The 24,471-nt window shown below is 40.9% G+C and overlaps 1 long non-coding RNA gene across 1 annotated transcript in view; it reads right to left on the minus strand.

The window, feature by feature from the left end:
- LOC126210439 (uncharacterized) overlaps nt 1-24,070 on the minus strand; it is a 123,982-nt gene extending 99,912 nt beyond the window's left edge. Inside the window, exon 1 of the long non-coding RNA XR_007540675.1 lies at nt 23,912-24,070. This is a non-coding gene — a long non-coding RNA (uncharacterized LOC126210439). The remainder of the gene's footprint in view (nt 1-23,911) is intronic.
- Between the last annotated feature and the right edge of the window lie 401 nt (nt 24,071-24,471).

Below are 24,471 nucleotides of genomic sequence, written 5' to 3' on the forward strand. Positions count from 1 at the left end.
ATCACTAATGCCTAATCGAAGGATAAGTTTAAACAATCAATCAAACAACTGCTATTAGAAACCCCTTTATATTCAATCAGAGAATTTCTTTCAAATGAAAATAACTGAAGCAAACAGGCATAATATACTAAAAAAAGTACACAGGTATAGAGAAAAAGAAAAAGTAAAATGTGTTAACTTCTTAACAGCATTGCTTTATCTAAATATTTTGTTTTCTACAGTATTATTGCTGTTAATTTTTTTTAAATGTAAACAAAATGGGATCTACGTGACTGTATTATACCACATATATAAAATGATCAACCCATAGCATAGAATTATTGCAGTTAAATGTTCAGTAATTTAGGTACACAGATTATGTATGCCTCATAAAATCCGTTCAGTTTACAGTATCTAAAATTTTGTAACTATGATGTAAATTTCCAGAAATGTTGTGGCTAAAATTTATTATTTATCTTAGCAGAACTATAGTTATAATCAGTAAAAGTAATATATTTTATTGGAAAACTGACAAAGAAAATATGTACTTGGACTTACTCCATAGATGTACTTCATAAGCTGCTAAATAAATAAATGAACTTTAAACTTTGCAGATACATGTAAAATTTGTTGAAAGTCACTAAGTACTCTCATTCACCGATACTGGATAAATATAGTCTAGTTATTCAAAAAGATTTTGGGCTTGCAGCCGGTCGTCGTTAGCTTCCATCCACGGTATTTCGACAGGACAACTGCCAGCCATCCTCAGGTGAGTCTAGCTATTTGGGCTTCATAAGCTACACTACTTTTTCGCCCCCACCACCATCCCTTTGATAGGTAAGTGGTTCTTACCTCAAATACGATTCTTTCCAGATAGTAAGTGATAAGTGTGGCGAGTTTGGTTGAAATTGGTCCAGTGGTTTAGAAGGAGATGTGGACATTTTTAGAATATGTATGGACATCATATTTTCTTTGTGAAACTTGGAAATAAATAAAATTTTTGAAAAAAAAAAGATGGGTCAAATGACTTGTATAAAAGCAAGAAAAAAACAGACCAGAGAAACATTTGATGTGCTTTTGAATTATTCTTGAAATCATGTAGAGCAAATGAGGTGCTGGTTGAAAATTTGATGTTCAATGTTCAGTTTAGGGTCTTAGAATTTTAAAGAATAGTAGAGGATATTATGCTGGTGGAATTTCACTTAGTGGTCACCTTATGTCACTAACATGTGAGTGTCCCAACTGCTGTACATGATATTGAGCACCATTCAAAGGTGCTTCAAGTGTTACCTTAACCTGTTTCATTTCTTACTTTTAGACAAATCATTTTGCAAAACATTCGACCAATCTTTTTCAAAATTTTTATTTATTCTGCTACAGTATGTGTGGATTCAAATGTGATGATCCATCCCAATCTACATAAATCAAAAACGTAAACTGGACAATGTGTACAGTGATGATATTCCAATCGTTTACAAGTATCTTAAGGTTGGACATAGTGTAAGAGACTACTCATTTGTTATTGACACAATGGACCCTCTGAACAGTGTTTAAATGTTCTGTATTGAGTTTTGCTGTCCAATTTGTGGTTTCCATGTTATGTACCATGGTGTGAAATGTCTTGTCATGTCATGTCATGTCATGTCATGTCATGTCATGTCAGTACTCACACAGTTATTGTGATTGGGAAATTTCTTGTGCCTGATAACGATCAGTAACAATCGAATACAACAGCAATAATAAAAAGTTTCATAGCAGCTGCTGGCAATAAGAGATTTTCGATGAATCACAGAACTTCTCATTTGACCATCTCCTACTACTCCAATACTATTTTTTTCCCACATCTTAATCACTCACTAATAATTATTGGACAGACGGTGTCAAACTTACAACAGGAATACAAACTATTAGGAATATACCCACAATCAAACAGAAATACATGAAAAACATATACAGAGTGGTCCATTGATAGTGACCGGGCCAAATATCTCACGAAATAAGCATCAAACGAAAAAAACTACAAAGAACGAACCTCGTCTAGCTTGAAGGGGGAAACCAGATGGTGCTATGGTTGGCCTGCTAGGTGGCACTGCCATGTCAAACGGATATCAAATGTGCTTTTTTAAATAGGAACCCCCATTTTTTTATTACATATTTGTGTAGTACGTAAAGAAATATGAATGTTTTAGTTGGACCACTTTTCTCACTTTGTGATAGATAGCGCTGTAATAGTCACAAACCTATAAGTACGTGGTATCACGTAACATTCCACCAGTGTGAATGGTATTTGTTTCGTGATACATTACCCATGTTAAAATGGACCATTCACCAATTGCGGTAAAGGTCGATATCGTGTTGATGTATGGCTATTGTGATCAAAATGCCCAACGGGCGTGTGCTATGTATGCTGCTCGGTATCCTGGTGACATCATCCAAGTGTCCGGACCGTTCGCCGGATAGTTAGGTTATTTAAGGAAACAGCAAGTGTTCAGCCACATGTGAAACATCAACCATGACCTGCAACAAATGATGATGCCCAAGTAGGTGTTTTAGCTGCTGTTGTGGCTAATCCGCACATAAGTAGCAGACAAATTGTGCGAGAATCGGGAATCTCAAAAACGTCGGTGTTGAGAATGCTACATCAACATCGATTGCACCCGTACCATATTTCTATGCACCAGGAATTGCATGGCGATGACTTTGAACAGCCTGTACAGTTCTACCACTGGGCGCAAGAGAAATTACGGGACGATGACAGATTTTTTGCATGCGTTCTATTTAGCGATGAAGTGTCATTCACCAACAGCGGTAATGTAAACCGGCATGATATGCACTATTGTGCAACGGAAAATCCACAATGGCTGCAACAAGTGGAACATCAGCGACCTTGGTGGGTTAATGTATGGTGTGGCATTATGGGAGGAAGGATAATTGGCCCCCATTTTATTGATGGCAATCTAAATGGTGCAAAGTATGCTGATTTCCTATGTAATGTTCTACCAATGTTACTACAAGATGTTTCACTGCATGACAGAATCGCGATGTACTTCCAACACGATGGATGTCCGGCACATAGCTCGCGTGCGATTGAAGTGGTATTGAATAGCATATTTCATGACAGGTGGCCCGCACGTTCACTGGATCTGACATCCCCGGATTTCTTTCTGTGGGGAAATTTGAAGGATATTTGCTATCGTGATCCACCAACAACACCTGACAACATGCGTCAGCGCATTGTCAATGCACGTGCGAACATTACAGAAGGCGAACTACTCGCTGTTGGGAGGAATGTCGTTACACGTATTGCCAAATGCATTGAGGTTGACGGACATCATTTTGAGCACTTATTGCATTAATGTAGTATATACAGGTAATCACTCTGTAACAGCATGCCTTCTCAGAAATGATAAGTTCACAAAGGTACATGTATCACATTGGAACAACCGAAATAAAATGTTCAAACGTACCTATCTTCTGTATTTTAATTTAAAAAACCTACCTGTTACCAACCGTTGGTCTAAAATTTTGAGCCATATGTTTGTGACTACTACAGCGCCATCTGTCACAAAGAGAAAAAAGTGGTCTAACTAAAACATTCATATTTCTTTACGTACTACACGAATATGTAATAAAAAATGGGGGTTCCTATTTAAAAAAACGCAGTTGATATCCGTTTGAACTATGGCAGCGCCATCTAGCGGGCCAACCATAGCGCCCTCTTGTTTCTCCCTTCAAGCTAGACAAGTTTCGCCTTTGTAGTTTTTTCGTTTGAAGCTTATTTCATGAGATATTTGGCCCGGTTATGATCAATGGACCACCCTGTATAAGATTTTCTTTTTAATCAGTCTTCTCACTGGTTTGATTCACCACCACCACAAATTCCTCTCTGTGCTAACCTTTTCACCTCAAAAAAGCAACTGCTACCTACATTCTCAGTTGTTTGCTAGGTGTATTCCAGTCTCTATGTCCTCTACAGTTTTTACCCTCTACCGCTGCCCCTAGTACCATGGAAGTTAATCCCTGGTACCTCAATAGATGGAATTACATTTTCCTGGAGACATACAAGCCCTAACTTTATCTTCAATAAGTATATAAGCTGAAGCAAAGATTAAAATTTGTGCCACAGACAGGAAGGTTTTTAACAAACAAACTTTTATCTACAAAAACAATAGTACTGTGGTTTGCAGAATTTTCCATTTTTGTTACAATGGGAGGTACAAATTTTCATTTCTATGTTTGATAGTTTTTGTTTGTTGATTGATGTCTTTGGATTTACAATTGTCCTTTTTTTCCCCATATAATTTTTGCTGATAACAATTGTTCTAGAAATTAAAAAAAAAGTTGTGGTGTCAGGAATTTTGTTATTATTAGCAGTTTTTCACTGGTTCATTTGTTGTCCTCTCAAGATCTTTTAAGGGGAAGGGATTTACAAAGTTATGTAGTAAAGGACTTATTTATGGAAGGAAATGATGAAACAATGGTCTTACATTTTGGCATCCGAGACAAATAGTAGCCAATTAATAAATGGCTTATTTTATGTGAGAGAACAGAAAAAAAAAACAATATATGAGTGATAAACGAAGACACAATATAAGTAAATGGCACAAAAACAAGCATGATATCTAATAATAAGCAATTTGCATAATAATGAAACAAGATTCACAATTCATTACATTAGTGTATACAAATAGGTGGAACAAATGACGAATGGCATAAAAAAATATAAGTGAATGATAAACAAAATTACACAATAAAGAGCAAAATGTATACAGAGAGGAAGGAGTGAGTGTGGGAGGGAGGGAGGCAGGGAAGGACGGAGGGGGAGGGAGGGAGGGGGAGAGAGAGAGAGAGAGAGAGAGAGAGAGAGAGAGAGAGAGAGAGAGAGAGAGAGCGTGTGTGTGTTTTATCACCTAGTAGGATGTGAGAGTGGTAAGAGGCCATTGGCAGTGACGTCAGGAGCATAGGTGGGTGGTGTCGGCTTTGGTCAAGGGTTGTGTGGTTGATGTCGGTCCCTGGTTGCTGGGTCGGCACTGATCACGTGCTCTGTGTTTGGTGTCGGCCACAGGTTGCCTGGTTGGCATTGCTGGTGGTTACGAGTTGCATGGGTGGTGTCGCCATTGTTCACGGCTTGCGGAGAGCATCCCTGAAGGCTGTGTTCACGGGGATCTCAAGATAGCTCTGGAAGGTCGCTCGCTACTTTTTCTGATGTTTTGCTCTCTTATTCTCCTCCCACGTGTCCATCAGGAGATTTATTGTGTCTGCTTTTTTTGTGATGACCGAATCTCTCTCTCTCTCTCTCTCTCTCTCTCTCTCTCTCTCTCTCTCTCTCTCTCTCTCCCTTTTTTTTTTTTTTTTTTTTTTTTGGCAGTGTCAAACAGTCTACCCATCTGCCTGAATAGAAACTGGTGCTGTAATGTGTCCGTTTCATAACAAAACTCGCGTCTGTCTGAAGCACGCAGATTGATCTGCATCAATCTGTCGTTTGTGGGGACAGTTCTGTGGACAACTTTTTACCACACACCTTTGGTGTAGGATGATATGGCTTACTCCGATATGTTCTTCCAGACTATGTTAGCTACTTGGTACCATGGCCTCTCCACTCTAAGTCTCCCATTTCTGATGGAAAGCAATGCTGTTTTCCTGGGGTTCAACTTCGCGTCTGTTGCTTTTTCAAATGACTTCATGATCTGCTGAGTTTTGTCAATGTTTTCTTCGCCAGCTGCGAGGGCTCCCATGCCATCTGCATAGGCCACACAAGTGACTGTGGAGTGTCCTGTTTGGTAGCCTTTGATGTTACTTCTCAGTTTACATAGCAGAGGATCTAATGCAATGGAGAATAAGTCCATGGAGAAAGGACACCCTTGGCGCACTGACTTTTTTTTCCCCTTCCTGACGTCCATCCATTTATTGTAATCTTTGAATTGGCATTTGTGACAATGTTTTTGATGACTCCTACGAATTTTGGCCCGCGACAAACTCGCATGGGTGTCTTTATTAGGTAACAGTGACTGGTCCTATTGAAAGCATTGTAGACATTGATACAATCGCTGCTGTAGTATTAGTTGTTGCTGCATGCGAGATTATGTCCCTGTATGTGGCGACAGCACAGAAGATGCTCCTGCCCAGCACTACATGTCTGCCACAGGCTATGTCCTTTTTCGTGGATACTTTTATATTTTCCGAGGAAAATTTTGCAACTGTTTTATAGTTGGCATTTAGTAGCATTATGGGCCTGCAGTCATCAATGTGTTTTGCTGCCTGTTTCTTTTGGATCAGAATTACTGTCCCTTCCAGGACAATGGGCGGTATTTCTTTCCCATTTATAATTTTGCTGGCCACTTTCATGATGAATTTGCCGATTACATCCCAGAAGTGTTTATAAAAAACAGTAGGGAGCCATTGGCTTTGTCGCTCTATGTGCAGGTGGTGCAATGTGACAGGTTCATCTCCGATGTCACCGTGGAGCTGGCTCCGAGTGATAACTCCTCGCATTTCTTGTTTATTGCTATTGAGGAGTCGTGCCTTCAGTTTCCTCGTGTGCGTCAGGTACAGAAGGTCATCCTCTGGGGTGTTTGGAGCATCCTTCAAGCAGAGTGCACAGAAGTCTGCCGTGTTTCTTCACCAGAATGCCTTCTCTGTTCTGGATCTTATTAACATTCTTCTGATCACTGGCTTGGCTTGTTGCACCGGCCACTCTGTGATGGAACTGTGGGTGCCTCACCTCTCTGTGCATTCTTCTACTGTTTTTGTAATTTCTACACGTAAACTCCCATCAAGCAGATGCTGCATGTTCAGTTCCCATCTTCCAGTGTTTTCTTTTGCAGGAGCTGAATGTTACACTAAGTACAGTGATCAGAAAACATTGCCAGACAGATTTCTACATATGTGACAGAGCTGTCCATTTCTCTGCTCACGACAGGGTTCCCTCTACGTTGACTGCAATTCCGTGGCCGTTGAACATCGGTTTTGCTTTTCCAGTTTCTGTGTCCTGTCTGACCACAACTGCAGTTTCCACGTCGAGTTTCTGGATCGATGTTGGTGAAAATGTCACATTCTGGTACCCATTCTATTCCTGAAGGTACTACATCTTGTAGCATTATTATGTCGGCTGCTACGTGCTGCAAGAAGTGTATAAGAGCACGTCTTTTTATTTCGCTACTCATTTTATTTACATTCCACAAGATAATATTGTATTTCCCATCCCAAGCATTTATGCATTTGGCGTCATTTACTGGGATATTTCTTCTTCGTGCTGTGGCCAGTCTGGCTGTAGGCTGACCTCTGTGTTTTGCACTCCTGTCATTGCAGACAGCGTGTCCAACACCTCCGCACTGGACACGTTCGTCTTTTCTTTGCTTTGGCTTCTTTGTCTGCTGCTCTGGACAATGACTGCGGGTTGTCATTTGTCTCTTTTGGTTTGTCGTCTGATTCTTTGAGGATGCATGTGAGTTTTGTGACTCGTTTCTTCATCACCATCTCGCCTGCCTCGGTATACGAAGTGCACGCGGGTGTGGCGGTGTCGGGGCTGGGCCTGGCTGTTACGATGACAGGCACAGCTGATGGCTTGTGGCACGTGTGCCTTCACCCACTGGCTAGCAGTCGGCCTCCGTCGAGTTTTTGTTGTCCGAGTCTGAGCTCGGGACCGCTTGTCCCCTACGCTGCCTGTGGTGGCTACTGCTGGGGCCAGTGTTGACAGCTGGACGGCCTCAATGGCACGACCACCACCACTACTTCCGATATGGCCAGCTCATCATTTGTGCACAGGCTCTCGCCCATCAAAATTCCGGCATAGCTTGCTGCCTGCTCCGTCCCATTTTCAGTGTTTTTGTGTGGCAGCTGAGCCATTCTCTTGTTTATCGGGCAGCTTCCACGCATACGCTCGGTCGAGCTGCAGATGGAGTGTGTCGGTGATTGTCGCTATGCTGCACGACCCCCCTGTGTCCCCTATACCCGTGAAGGATGGTACGTGTTTCTGAAAACTACGCTGACAGACTTGACTCCTGGTCTGCACCTCAGAAGTCTCTCCTTACAGAGAGAACTTCTCCATACAGTCTGAGGCAGTGTGTCACTTCCTCAAACTGGAGGTTATATACTCAATAGTTCTCACTTCAAGTCCGGCGTACATAATTTTCACATCACTACCTCGACCATCCCTGTGCTTAAATTTTCTGATTCCCCCCCCCCCCCCATTTACATTTACAAGTGTCTCGTATCTGACCTCCATTTTAAGTTTCAAGAAGAAGCTGAGCAGCGTGAAGTCTAGCTTCAGCCCTACTATTTCGTTCTTCTCTATTCTGAGATCTTCATACATCCACTCTTGTGTATTGAAGGCAGATGGTTTATGGTATTTGCAGTCAAAAGCGAATTGCACTGTGGTGTTGGACCAGTTAAACATCATCATGTTGCTTGTTGAAAAACTCACCAAATCATTGCAAACAGGAAGATGATCGCCAATGGTGAACGGCTAGGGCTGGTGCGGTGCTGAAGCTAGCAGGTGGCGATTGCGGGTGTCGTGCCGTGAAACGGCGGGTGGCGGCAGCAGCCGGGAAGTCCTCGCTACCTGTGACGCACGATGGAGCGGTGGCACATTTGTTCACAGACAGATAGCCAGCGAAGACTTGAACCCTGGGCTCCTACTTACCAGGCAAATGTGCTAACCCCTACACCACCGTAGCGTTGGGACTATCACAGTTACCCGGACTACTGTTATCGAAGATAAAGTTGAGACTCATTTGTCTCCAGAAAAATGTAATTCCATCAGATCAACAGATCACCTGTGCCTGAGGTGCAGGCAGGATTCCCCCATAATGTACAAAGCTGGAGAGCTATTCCTCAGCCTCAGCAATACTGACAATTTAAGAATGGGAAAATGGGCTAAAGCGTGAACTGAAGTTTTTGTTAGGGAGGGTATAGGACTAGGGTAGTTCGTGCAACTGTGGTAACCACTACGTTACAGTGGCATAATGGCTGGCACATTTGCCTAGTAACCAGGAGATCCAGGTAGCTGACAAACAGGAGCAATCCACGCGAAATACAAATTATAACATTCAGCATCCCTATTGCAAAACCGTTCGCAGATGCACACACACATACACACACACACACACACACACGATGTGGATATTAGCCTTGACAGCCCATGCAGTCATCATGAAAAGACAATTGGACAGTGTGCAATTCCTTAAGGGCTTGTGAGAAGAACATAAGAGGGCAAAACAACACACCAAATACTGTGAGACTTTCCTAAACTTCCTGAAGATCCCACTGACTGCCACCTTCAGGCATGCCTGCCGCAACATGACTTGATCATTGCTGCCGCCCATCCCCACAATCCCCCATACTTCACAAATGTATATACAGGGCAATGCAACACAATCTATTATGACAATTGTATTTTTGTGTTGAGATTCATTGGTTGCCAACTGACAAGCAAATAATCACATTCCAAACTAACGAAACTATGTAACCAACCTTAAAATCCATGATAACCAGGTCAGTAAGAACAAAATCAAATAATGGAAAAGATGCACTGGAATAATGATAATATTATGAAAAGGATAGATCACTGCTCATATATAGTGCATATGTTGAGTTGCAGATAGGCACAACAAAATGTCAAAAGCTTTCAGCCAAAAAGGCTTTCATGCGCGCGTGTGCACATGGTCACTGGCTGCCGCACTGGACACTGACATACAAAATTATCCCTAATGATCCCATTACAACTGCCCAGACTGTGTTACAAAAATGCTGAAAAAGCTATGACTGTCATAAACACTACCGGCTGCTTTCATAGCACTCCTTATCCTTCCTGACCCACACAATCCCACTTTTACCTACTTCCCAAAATATCCAAGTACAACCATCCTGGCCATCTCATAGTAGCTGGCTAAAAAGCCCCCACTGAACACATCTCAGCCCAGGTTAAGCACCACTTTAAACCCGTCGCACAGAGCCTCCCATCAAACATAAAAGACACCAATCACTCTCTGGAACACTTCAAAGTAATTCCCATCTGTTTTGCACCTATAACCCTCCTCACCGCCATCTTCACAACCTCACTTTACACAAACATTCCACATACATGTATCATGTCAGCCCAAGAACACTCTCTCCCCCATTGGTCAGCTGAAAGTCTTCCAAAAATGTTGTTTATTTTCACCTTAGCCAACTCCATCCTTACCAGGTACTTCACTTCTGTGGACCATACACAGAGTCCCACTGCAAACTGTTAACAAAAGTCCAAGCATACAGATTAGATTCCCTGATACATAAATGGCTCAAAGACTTCTTAAGTAATAGAACCCTGTATATTGTTGTCAATGGCAAGTGTGCGTTAAAAACAATGGTATCTTCAGGAGTGCCTCAGAAAAAGTGATAGGACCGTCTTGTTCTTCCTATACATAAATGATCCAACAGAGTGGTGAGCAGCAGTTTGTGACTGCTTGCTGATGATGCTGTAGTGTATGGGAACATATCTTAGTTGAGTGACTATAGAAGGATAAGGCTGACTTAGACAGAATTTGTATGTGGTGTGATGAATTGTAGCTTGCTGTAAACATAGAAAAGCATATGTTAATGTAGATGAATAGGAAAATCAATCACGTAATGTGCGAATACAGTACTACTGGTGTGCTTCTTGTCTCAGTCACATCAGTTAGGAATAACTTTCCAAAGTGATATGAAATGTAATGAACAGGTAAGGACAGAAGCAGGGATGGTGACAGGTCAACTTGAGTTTAGTGGGAAAATCCTAGCAACGTGTAACTCACCTATGAAGGAGATCACAAACAGAACACTTGTGCGACCAATTCTTGGGTACCGCTAGGGAATTTTGGATCCCCACTGGGTTGGGTAAGACATTGAAGCTATTCAGAGGTGTGCTGCTACATTTGTAATGGGTAGGTTTGATCACCATGCGAGCATTATGGAGATTCTTTGTGAACTTATGTTAATCCCTTTGGGGAAGAGGATGACGTTTTCATGAAACACTATTGAAAAACTTTAGACAACTGGCATTTGCAGCTGACTGCAGAATGATTCTATTACTACGAACATACATTTCACATGAGGACTACAAAGACAAGAAATTAGTGATTGTACAAAGGCATATAGACAGTTGTTTTCCCCTCACTCTGTTTGAAAGTGGAACAGGAAAGGAAATGACTTGTAGTGGTACAAGGTATCCTCCACCTGCAACCATATGGTAGCTTGTAGAGGATGTACCTAGATGTGGATGTACAAACAAATGAAGAAAACTGCTGTGGGAACCAGGATGGTCCGCACAAAAGGCACTTCTCGAGACAGATGGACTGGACCACCTGGCTCTGTACTAGTTTATTGACAACGTTTGGGTTATCCAGACTAGTGGCAAAGAACACTTTCAATTCTTGCAACAACCTGACTGTTACTCCAATTCTCATTCAGCTGGTTCAATCCAAAGTCATCTTTCTTGACTTTGACCTCACTGAAACCCAAATCCAAACCTCAGCCCATGTAAAACCAGCCAATAATCTATGGCAAACATACTGCTATACCACTGAATCACTCAACACCTACAGCAATCTCTCCCAGACTTTCCTTTCCCACAACTACTTCACAGGTCTTGTCCACAAACGAATCTTCTGACCAGTAGCCTCCTCCCATCCCCTGACTGATACAGTTGACACTTTGGAAAAGAAGCTCAGAAGCACCTCTCTCATCACTCAGTACTACTTTGGCCTCAGTACTTTACTCTGCAGAAGGCAATGACTTTCTGAAATAGAACCCTGAAATGTGATCCTTTCTCCCCAATATCCTCCCCACTGTCACCATTTATTGCCGTCTTAACCTCAGTAAATCCTAGTTTAGCCTTACGACATTCCCAAACAGTTACTGCTACCCCAAGGTTCCTTCCCATGCAATTTTTCCCACCATATAGTCTTTGCCAGGCCCCACCACTGGTAAATTCTGCAATTCCACAGAGCAATTTGTGAAACCACAGGGATTTTTTATCAATTAATTTGTGCCCATTACTCAGCACATTACCTAGGCATGCTTGCCACTAAACTGGCTGAGCTCATAAATGGACGAACAAGAATTGTCAGCCTTAGGGATAGCCAAATACTCAGATGCCCTACAGCATGTCTCAAGGGATCTGAGTGCCTGCTACACCTCATGGGCTATTTGGACTACCTCACCTGATACTACTTTCCCTGAACTCTGAAGATAAGAACTTGCCCTCCATCACATCCTTGCATCCCAAAAACTTTCCTGTCTTAATCTCCATTAACATGCCCCCTTCCCCATTTGCCATCTTTTTCATAACTTTTTATTACATGTGCAGTGACTTTTTCAGGACTGAAACAACCACAGTGCTTACCGATGTATTATCTCTGATCTACTACTCTCTCTCACCCCCCCCCCCTCCCTTTTCATTTACTTCTACCCACATCTTCACTAATGATGAGTCTCCCTCGTTCTGGGATCTAAGCCACCTGCACATCCTTTTTAACCTTCACCAATCTATCCCTTTTCTCCTCACCAAAGAAAGAGCTGTTGGTTCTAAAAGCTAGGAAGTGTATCACGTTCATAACTGAAGTAAGTACTGGCCAGAGGATGTGTCTCATAATTTAATCAAACAAATAACCCAACCTATAAATGAAGAAAATTCAAAACAATTTTAATTCCATGGAGAATTTTAAAGCTCCAGGTAAAATGAAACAATGGAAAATATTGCTATCACCGTATAAGAGACACGTTGAGTTGCAGACGGGCAGAACAAAAGGACTGCTATACACGTGAGCCTTCAGTCAAAAAGCCTTCTTCTAAAATAGAAAACATGCACACATCCATGCCAGTATGACTCGTACACACAAGACCAGTGTCTCTGGCCACACTGCAAACAACTGCGGCTGATGGGGAAAGCAGTTTAGGTGGAGGGGGTAAGAAAGAGGCTTGGTGTGTGGGGGGGGGGGGGGGGGAGGGGGGCACAGCAGGTTTCGGGTGGCTGAGCATGTTATGCTGCTCGTGGAAGCATACAGGAGCATGGTGGGGACAGGGTAGGAGAGACTAATGGGTACACTGGTGTAATAAAAGGCTGTGCAGTACTGGTCAGGGAGTAGGGAAGGGGATATGTGGGTGAAGGACAGGGACAAGTCAAGGTTGAAGCCAGGGAGGTTAGGGGAATGTAGGATATATTGCAGGGAGAGTTCCCTCTTGCACAACTCAGAAACACTGATGTAGATAGGAAAGCTCCAGATGGCACAGCCTGTGAAGCAGTCATTGGAATGAAGCACATCATGTTGGGCAATATGTTCCACAATAGGGTGGTCCAGCTGTCTCTTGACCACAATTTGTCAGTGGCCAGTCATGCAGACAGACATATCGCTGGTTATTGTGCCCACATAGAATGCAGCACAGTGGTTGCAGTTTAATTTGTAAATGGCATGACTGCTTTCACAGATGCCTTTGATTGTATAGGTCATGCTTGTGACCGGACTGGAGTAGGTGGTGGTGATGGTGGTGGTGGGAGGATGTATGGGATAGGTCTTACATATAGGCCTGTTGCAGAGATATGAGCCATAAGGCAAGAGCTTGGGAGCAAAGTGAAGTAGGGATGGAAAAGGATATTGCGTAAGTTCGGTGGCTGGCAGAGGAGAGTAGGCAGGATATTCTTCTTTTCGGGCATGAAGAGAGGTAGTCAAAGCCCTGGTGGAGAATGTGATTCTGCTGCTCCAGTTTGAGTGGTACCGAGTCACAAGAGAAATACTCCTTTGTGGTGGAACGGTGGGAATGTGGGCTGTGGTAGGTGTCTGGAGAGACAAGGCATGATGCGGTTGGGAGGGTCATTTCGGTCTATGGAGATCTCAATATGACCCTCGGTATATGTGGTGAGCATCTGCTTGTCACTACACATGCGATGGCTGTGAGTGACGAGGCTGTATGACAGGGAATTTTCATACGGAATGGGTGGCAGCTGTCAAAGTGGAGGTATTTCTGGTAGTTGATAGGTTTGATATGGACAGAGGTACTGATGTTGTGATCTTTGAGGTAGGTGTCAATATTGAGGAAAGTGGCTTGTTGCGTTGAGGAGGACCAGGTGAATCCAATGTGGGAGAAGGTGTTGAGGTTTTAGAGCAATGTGCATAGGATATCCTCACCCTTGATTCAGATCACGAAGATATCATCAGTGAATCTGAACCGGGTGAGCAGTTTGGGATTCTGGATGGTCAGAAAGGATTCTTCCAGATGCTCAGGAATTGAATGCCATACGATGGTGCCATGTGGGAGCCCTTTTCTGTACCACAGATTTGTTTGAAGGTGATGCATTCAAAAGTGAAGTAATTGTGGGTGAGGATATAGCTGGTCATGGTGAACAGGAAGGAGGTTGTAGGTTTGGAATCAATTGGACATTGGGTGTAGGGGATGAGTGAAGAGAGAGGTGGCTTCTATAATGAGCAGGGTGCCATGTGGTAAAGAAACAGGAACTGTGTAGAGTTTATGGAGGAAATGGTTGGTGTCTTTGATATAGGAGGTAGATTAAGGGTACTAGGCTGAAGATATTGGTACACAGATTCTATCAGTGGGGACATAGTAACTGGACACAATGGGGCATCGTGGGTGGTTGATTTTATATCCTTTGCGAAGAATGTAGAAGGTAAGGGTCAGGGAGTGGTAGGGGCAAGGAGAGGAATAGACTGAGGGGAAATGTTTTACAATGGGCCTAAGGATTTGAGGAGAGACTGGAGATCCTGTATTTCCGGAATGCAGTCACTGTGGCAGGGCTTCATGGATGAATAAATCTGACAGCTGGTGGAGTACTTCTGTCAGGTAATCACTGTGGTTCAAAACCACAGTGGTGGGGCCTTTGTCAGCAGGTAGGATTATAACGTCAGTATCAGTTTCTAGGTGGTGGAGTGTGAGTTCTGCAAGGGTTGCAGAACAGCTTCTGTAAAGTTTGGAAGGTAGGAGATGAGGTACTGGCAGAAGTAAAACTGTGAGGAAGGGGTGAGAGTCATGCTTGGGTAGCTCAGATGGTAGAGCACTTGCCCACGAAAGGCAAAGGTCCTGAGTTCGAGTCTTGGTCCAGCACACAGTTTTAATCTGCCAGGAAGTTTCATATCAGTGCACACTCTGTTGCAGAGTGAAAATCTCATTTTGGAAACTTCCTTCCTGTTCACCATAGCCAACTATATGCTTATCCACAATTACTTCTCCTTTGAAGACATCACCCACAAACAAATCTGTGGTACAGCAATGAGCACCCGCATGGCACCATCATATGCCAACCTGTTCATGAGCCATCTAGGGGAATCCCTCCTAACCAATCAGAATCTCAAACATCTCACCTGGTTTAGATTCACTGATGATACCTTCATGACCCGGAATGGGGTTGAGGGCAAACTATCTTCATTCCTCCAAAATCTCAACGCTATCTGCCTCATTCGCTTCACCTGGTCCTCTTCAATGCAACAAGCCACCTTCCACAACGTTAACCTCAAAGATGGCCACGTTGATAACTACATTCATATCAAACCTACCAACATTCAGTAATATCTTCACTTTGACTGATGCCACCCATTCCGTACCAAGAAATTCTTTCCATAAAGCCTAGCCACTGGTAGCCTTTGCACCTATAGTGACAAGCAGACCCTCTCCAAATATACCACGGGTCTCACTGAGTCCTCCCATAGACCAAAATTACCCTCCTAACATTGTACAGAAACAGATCTCCCATGCCTTTTCTCACCTACCAACTCTCAGATTCCCACTGTCTGTCCAGAAAGGAGTGCTCCCTCACAACTCAGTACCACCCAGGACAGAAAAAGCTGAATCACATTCTTCACCAGGGTTTTGACTAATTCTCACCATGCCCTGAAACGAAGAACGTCTTACCCAATAGCCTCCCACCCCTCATACATTGGTATTCCGCAACACCAAACCTACGCAACATCCTTTTCCATCCCTGCTCCGAAGTCCTTGCCTCAAGGTTCATATCCTTGTAGTAGTCCTAGATTCAAGACCTGCCCCATCCACTTTCCCCCCAGTTTCAACCTTCACTAGTCCCTATCCCCTTTCCTACTCCTATTCCAGCACCATACAACCTTCTCTTCCACCAACACATCCACTAGTCTCTCTCTCTCTCTTCCTCCCTCCCCTCTACTTCTCTCCTTTTCCACTACTCTCCCCCCCCCCCCCCCCTCTCTCTCTCTCTCTGTGTCTGTGTGTTTTTACTACTCATCCCTTAACTGCCTAATCCCCTTCTCAAATATTTCCTTCCTTTTAGGTCCTTTGACTCATAGCTGCAGTTTAGTTTCTGCACAAGTTGTGGATAATCCTTCATCTCCGTATTTCGTACATGTGAACTACAGAATTTGAACGAGTGTATTCCAGTTGACAAAACTTCCTCTGGATCAACAAATGCTATAACTTATCCAGTGCTGTTAACTTATTCTTACAGAATCACGTCTCCTTTCCAATCTTCATTTACTTCTTCTGACCCTCCCCCCTCCCCTAAAAAAAAAACATTGTCTTCGAGTCTCTTTTCCTTTTTAAAGCCATTCCATGTATTTCTTCTGCTTTTAAGCCTTCTTTGCTTAGTCTGGTTTGTCATCTGGGCTCTTGATATACTTATAGCTGATTTTTGTTCTCCAAAGGTCCCTCTAGTTCTCCTGTAGGCAACATCCATTATTCCATCAGTCATGCACACTTATACAGCTTTGCTTTTTTCCTCTAGGCCAATCCTGCTTTGCCATTTTGCAGTTCCTATCACTACAATAATTTAAATACATGTATTCCCTTTACCAGGTACATTTTTATATATTTCTCTTTTCATAATTAAATTCAAAGTGTCTCTTAAAATAAAGGATTTCTACTGGACCTTGTCTTTTTGATCCCCTGTTGCCTTCACTACTTTATCTCTCAAAGCTACCATTTGTCTTCTATTGTATTCCCTTCCGCTTGACACTATTGCCCAGTGCTACTTTTGAAATGATCATTAATCTCATGTTCTTTAGACTTATTCAGAAGCAATCTCCTTCAATTCCATTCTGCAATTTCTTCAGTTTTAAATGGCAGTTCACACACACACACACACACACACACACACACACACACACACACACACACACACACACACACTCTTTCTCTCTCTCGCTCTGCAAAGTTTTTGGAAAATTTCTAATCCATTTTCATTTTTAAGAACTGTGTAAGCATGAGGGAAAGTGCATAGTGTGCTTGCGTATATTAATAAAAACCAACAAATTGTTTTATGGCAACAGACAGGGATGTAGCTTCTGTAAAAAAAAATTGTGCACTAAATAGAATAATGTGATTCCCACTGCAGAACTTGAAGTTGAGAAAACAGACAAAATTTCTTTTTACAGTCAGCAGGCATAGAAAAAGTGGCAGCCTGTGTACTTAGTAGAAGCACAGACTCAAGCATAGCAAAGTTTACGCCAATGGTACTCCACACACTAGAAAACAAGACCTGCAAAACTGATAAATTTTTAGAACTATACAAGGTCACTGACACTGTTGACCATAAAATAATACCAAAGAAACTAAAATTACTAGGTTTACGAGTAGTAGTAAATGAACGGTTCTGATATAATCTGGAAAACATATCACAGAGGGCACAGAGAGTACAGGCATCAAATGAAGCAAACTTTTTAGCAAAAATTTCATATATATTAATACAGAATTTCCTCAATGTAGCACCTGACGACAATGGTGGAATTCATTACTGTTAATATAGCAGGTCGCCGTGGGGCCACATAGGATCAAATACCTGTTGTAATGGATAGCAGGACTGCACTTTTTGTAGTATAAACCGTGATAACAGGCTCCTTTCCCTCGAAAGTATCCCAACCAGTTTGGAGATTTCTACGTAGTGTACATAGATAGGATGTGTCATACCAAACTGCACAAACCCTGCAGCAATTTACTCAGACTTATCGATTTTTCATCAAAATGTACAGTTCGTTAAAAATAACACACACCTACAGTGTAGTTTAATTATATTGTTTGAAAAGCAGAGCCGTAAGAATTTCAGAGCACTGGTGTATAGTTACTGAAACACAGCATATTGTGCTATGGTCACATGAATGTACAAATTACTACTGTAGAACTACCTTAAGTAATAGAATCCAGTATGTTGTCCTCAATGATGAGTGTTCATCACAAACAAGGGCACAGTAAGGAATCTATATACATAAATGATGTGGTGGACAGGATGGGCAGCAATCTGCGGTTGTTTGATGTGATGTTTGGGAAGGTGTCGAAGTTGAGTGACTGTAGGAGGATACAAGATGACTTATACAAAATTTCTAGTTAGTGCGAGGAATGGTAGCTAGCTATAAATGTAGAAAAATATAAGTTAATGTGGATGAGTAGGAAGAAAAACACATAATGTTCACATACAGCATTAGTAGCGTCCTGCCTGGCATAGTCACATTGTTTAAACATCTGGGTGTAACACTGCAAAGTGACATGAAATGCAACGAGCAAGTGAGGATTGTGGTAGGGAAGGCGAATGCTCAATGTCAGTTTATTGGAAGAATTTTGGGAAAGTGTGGTTCATCTGTACAGGAGACCACACGTAGGACACTATTGTGATCTACTCGTGAGTACTGATAGAATGTCTGGGATCCGTATCGGGACAGAATAGAGGAAGACATCAAAGCAATTCAAGCCTGCTAGATTTGCTATCAGTAGGATAGAACAGAATGCAAGTGTTATGGAGATGCTTCAGAAACTCAAATGGAAATGCCTGGAGGAAGGCGACATTCTTTAAAAACGCTATTGAGAAAATTTAGAGAACTGACTGACTGACTGCAGAACAATTCTACTGATGCCAATAAACATTACATGTAAGGACCACAAAGATAATAGATGAGAAGTTAGGGCTCATTCGGAGGTATATAGACAGTCGTTTTTCCCTTGCTCTATTTGCAAGTGGAACAGGAAAGGAAATGACTAGGAATGGTACCCTTCCCCACACACCATACAGTGGCTTATAGAGTATGCATGTACATGTAAAGGGTGAGGGACTGTGTATTTATACGTGAAGTGGTGCACATTTTAAAGCCAAATGTGATCTGATCACAATCAGTGTAGATAAACATTTTGAATTGGTGGCCATTGAACTAATATAGCTATACATTCATAATAAGTTAATTATTCTGTGTGTATAGTGGTAATGTGGAACCTTCCTAACAAATTAACTGAGGTCATGGAAAAAGTCTGAGCCACCAAAACTAACTTTACATTATGTGGAGCCATAAGTACTAACAAAGATGTTGAGGGTGAAATTAGTAATAACTTCGTAAATGTTTTAAGCACTTTTGGCATGACACCGATGGTAAATACTGCTACTAGGGTATCAAAAATCTCAGTATCAGTCTTATACCATGTACCTATAACACCAACAGAGAATATTGTATAGTATTTATAACAGATCTTGCCCTTTCTGATCATTACTGTCAGATTATAAAGTCAAAGACAGACTTATTAGACCAGCAAAACTGCAGGTCTACATAAAGATCTTCTCAGACCATTAAACTCACTTTTTCTAGGACACTGGCAAGTCAAACCTGAAATGATGTCTGTAATGAAAGCAATGTGGGTGCAAAGTTCTCTAAATTCTGCATATCATTTAAATTAATATTCGAGGAGGCATTTCCAAAAGTAGTCACTTCTACAGCAGCAGCTAAGGAAAATGGATAACTGTGGGTATTTGAAAGCCCTCCTAAACACTTAAATTTCAAAATTCTTTACAAGAGCATTACAGTAACCTACAGTTCCTAGATTACTATAAAAGATATAAGATATATACACGAGGGTACTGCCGCAAAAAAAAAAAAAAAATTTATTCAATGACAAAATAATATGAAATGTGGAGAATAAAAATAAAGCAGCACGGGATGCCATAAGACAAGAAACTGGAAAACACACACAAGTAGTTAGAGTAACAGACAAATCAAGAATGGGAGCAGAATAATTGAAAATCCCCAAGAATTGCCACATTTTGTAAATGAATTTTTCTCTGCTACTGCAGAGGACCTGCACATAAATCTTCCTAAAACACATGTAACACTAACAATGACATACACAGCAACTAAAATGACGTTGTTCCTCATGAGAGAGCTTAAGTCAGGATGACATTATAGAAATCAAAAAAAATTAGAAGTCAGCAGGTATAAATACGGTTCCAGCCCCAATTATGAAGGTGTTCATGTATTTTTACAGAGTACCTAAAGCACACAGTTGTAATGCCTTTGAAAAGAAAGGTAATGTGGCAGGTATTGAAGACCACAGGCCAGTTTCATTACTGTCTACATTCTCAAAGATAACTGAATCAATCATAATAGACTAATGAGTGACAGGAACAAATAAATCCTTTTTAATGGAGCACAATCTGGTTTCCAGAATGAGAAAAGTACAATGTCAACCATTACAGAGTTTACAATAGTGGTACTTGAGGCTCTTAACAAGGATGATTGTGACACAGCCATATTTTTTGGGTGTCCAAGGCCCTTGACAATGATGATTGTTAAAAATTACAAACCAAGCTAGAAGCACTACGTGTAAGAGAACCAGCAAATAAGTGGTTTCACTCTTACATTATAAACAGAGTGCAGAAGGTAGAGAGAGTTCACACATCTGATGACAACAAATTTTTAGTAAAACAATTGTCAGACAAGAAATATATAATCACAGGTGTTCCTCTGACATGCTTTTCTTACATATATTTAATTCATAGGTATTGGAGTCTTTTCTGGGGAATGAAGGCACACAACATGGATTTACCTTTTACGCTGCAGAAATGGGCTATAAAAACGAGAACTAGTAAACAGGCACATTGCAACGCTGTTTAGAAAACTAGGTATTCTTACTACACCAAGTGAGTAGTCTACATCTAACAGTCTGCTATGCATATCAGTGAAAAACACTATGAAATATTGCACTAACAGTTCGATGCATAATCATAGACCATGAGCTTTAGGACTTACATTCACTAAGGAAAAACAAAAAAACTCTTAACTGCACACACTATTAGGAAATAAAACTGTACAATAAATTGCCAAAGGATGTGTAAAAAATATTGTTAAAACATTCATTACAATTAATATATAATACACTATTAAATATTACTTGGAGGATTCAAAGTAGTGGTTAATAATGAAAAGGGATATCTACACCACCTTGTCACATCACAACGATGTAATGCTTTTACAAGAAAATGATATGCCCAGATCTATAGTGCATTTTGTCAGTTTTCTGGATCGAATGGAGACAGTGCAAGGGGCATAGCAGCAACTTCATGGTTTCACAGTTATTAGCAGGGGTCCTTGATGTGTGCAGTGATAAAAAGGAAAACTGTTAGTATGAAACATCGTACAACAGGGGTCACCTGAAAGACGCAGCGCAGCCATAATGAAGCTGACCTTATATTCATTAGAATGGAGCTTTTCTCTATCCCACCAACCTGATTTACGTTTACAGCCAAACGCCAGGATCATTTCTTCGTGAAAGCCATAGCTAACCATGTGTCCTATTTTCTTAAAGCACATTTATATGTACAGTATGTTTGTAGAGTTTTGAGATATTTATTTTCATTGTATTATGTTGCAAATCCTACATTATGAAGACAGATACCGCATGGATGAATAAGTATGTTATTGTTTTTGACATACAGCTACAATTTTCCACACAATATAATTGTCTGCGACTCAGAATCTCCGCTATATGATGACCATACTTTTCATAATACTGTAATCTTCCAGACAATGTTAAAAATGGGGATGAAATTCTCTTGGAAATAGCAGCATTGTCATTATCGATAAAACATCAGAAATCCTGGTAAAGAAAGCAGATGAAATTGACTGAGATGTTTACAAATGGCAAATGAGTAATACTGAATATAAAGATATCAAACTGCAAAAACTTCAGTTTGAATATGGAATGTGAACTGTTACATTAAACGCAGATAACAATTCCACAGATCGTACAACGCAAAATCTTTATGGATGGAGACTGATTGTCAGTTGAAGTAAATAAGCATACAGAGTATGTCATCAGTATGTTAAGCGCTAGAGTCCCATCAATAGTATACAACAATGAGTGCCTTGTATTTAATTAGCTACATAGTAGCCCTATGTACACTCGGTCCTTAGCTATGGTATGCTATTTTTGGGCCTGAGGGCACAAAAGGTGGCCGCCATTTACATTCTATAGTAAAAAGTGATATGAATTACAACTGAACATTAGAATTAGTATCATTGTTTCATACGATAATTGAGTGCACTGTAAAAATCTCTTTGAATTGTTCTAAATTTAAACACCATCTAAGTATAGACTTATCTACCAAACTATTGTGCAAATTAAGAGATATTAGTATATGTTACACTTACAGCTCTACTCCAGATCACAGGATAAGAGATTTAATTCTTAAGTCACATATAATAAAAAAAAAGTCTACCAGACAGTCTTAACAGTACAATTAATTACCTAACAAACTGAAAGCAATAACTAAAACCAACGTGTTTTAAAAGGTCATCAGACAATACTTCTAAAATGATAAAAACTATACAGGGCAGGATTTGCTCAAGAAAACAAACTGCGAGCTTGTAAAACATGTTACGGCACGTAAAATTTTCAACAATATTTTTGTGTTATCCTGTTATTTCGCAACGATATGTAACTCCACTTACAATAATAATAAATTTTTCTTTATACTGTGGTAGGAAAAAAATTAAAGAGTTCAAAGCTGTTCATTATTCGCATTAATACTCTCAAATGTACAATATCGTAAATGTCGAACTTTTGTAATCTAGTGCCTTAGTCGTTTACACACAAATGTTTAGTCATGGGCCTTAGTTATGTACGGAAAATGGTCAAGTTTTAATGTTTTGGAGACGACACTTTTTTTTCTTAATACACTCGGACGTCTATCGCCATAGAATTCGGGAAAGTGCTCTTCACTTTCTTTTTAAAAACCTTTTCTACTGAAGTTATGTGGACTGACCCTGTTGGAAAAAGCGGATAAACACAGCAACTTTCATAATTTCAACAGTAAACGTAACGAGTTTTATTACAACAGACATTCAGATACATAATCTGATCAGCAAGGCTGGTCCGTTACACCAAAAGTACTAAAAGATTCAAGTTCTTGCCAGCCACGGGTCACATGACTTTGGCTTGCTTACAACACCACTGTACAGCTGTTCGCTGAAACTAATAATCACTGGCATTTACAGGTTCATACGTTTCAGCGATTCATCAAGAGCCGATTTTATCTTCTTCCTTGTTATTGGAATTACTTTCTCGATATTATCCACACATTTCATAGCACATTTTTCAAAATCTGCAGTGTACCGCTGAACTTCCTCTTGTGTCGGATTCGGCCCCATTTTGTCCCTTACTTGGTCATTGCAATCCATGATACATCGCTGAAGTCTATTCTGTATGCTGTCGAACTCACTTGTCACAAACTTCCCTGCACTCGTCAAAGGAGCGGCACAGTCATCAACACATTTCTGGACACCTTCGATTGTGGCCGCATCATTTTCACAACATTTCGCTGCACATCGATGCATTGCGGCTTGCATTTTTCGCATATGAGACCTATCAATCTCATTGCTAAGATCCCTAAATGAATTTTCAACCCTTGCTCTCATTTCTTCGACCATTTCGTTTGTTGAAAAGAATCGACAAGATTAACTGTTAAAATGCACTAGCAGAGTTCTTTGCCGTCTGTTATATGAGGTAGTTCCAACAAAAAGCGTTTTTAAAATATTAATGCTCTATAACCTCTACTTGTCTACTATAAACAACACCTACACGTGCTTAGCACTCCACACACAGACCAAAGGTCTTCCGCAATCATGACAGTGTAGGAAACCTACACATCCAATTGTTAATGTTATGCAGTTGCAACCAGAACAGAAATTACCTTGATCCTTGCTCCTGCTTTCGACGCGCGAACACTTCATATAGTCTTTGTGTGGTTATCATACTCCCTGTTGCTTCGGCAATCATCACCTTTACGCGAGGGATCCTACATTTATTGGCCAGTTATGTTGATTAAGGCCAATTCACACTGGGCGTCACGTCCCGGCCCATCAAAACATTGCACAACGCATTTCAAATGGCAGCATTCACATTCGCCGTTCCGTTCCGTTCCGTCACGGTGACGTCAAGTTTTACCTGGAGGAGTTGGTATCCATCCTTTATATAAAAAATCTGGAAGCTCTGTTGTCCCATCTCATAATAAAAGACAAGGAAATAGTGGTTGATTGTGATTTTAATGTGGATTTATTTAAAATCTCGGTCAGTGAATAAAGCACTGACATTCAGCTCCATTCCAACTGTGACGTTTGCAACTGCTACTGATAATATCTTTGTAGACAAATCTAGAGATAAAGAAATATCATAGATCCAATAGTAAATGGGCTATCTGATCATGATATGCAGCATCTTGTGTTAATTGTTCAAACATACAAGGATAAAAAA

The sequence above is a fragment of the Schistocerca nitens genome, chromosome 10, assembly GCF_023898315.1.
Source record: "Schistocerca nitens isolate TAMUIC-IGC-003100 chromosome 10, iqSchNite1.1, whole genome shotgun sequence".
Classification (NCBI taxonomy): Eukaryota; Metazoa; Arthropoda; class Insecta; order Orthoptera; family Acrididae; genus Schistocerca; species Schistocerca nitens.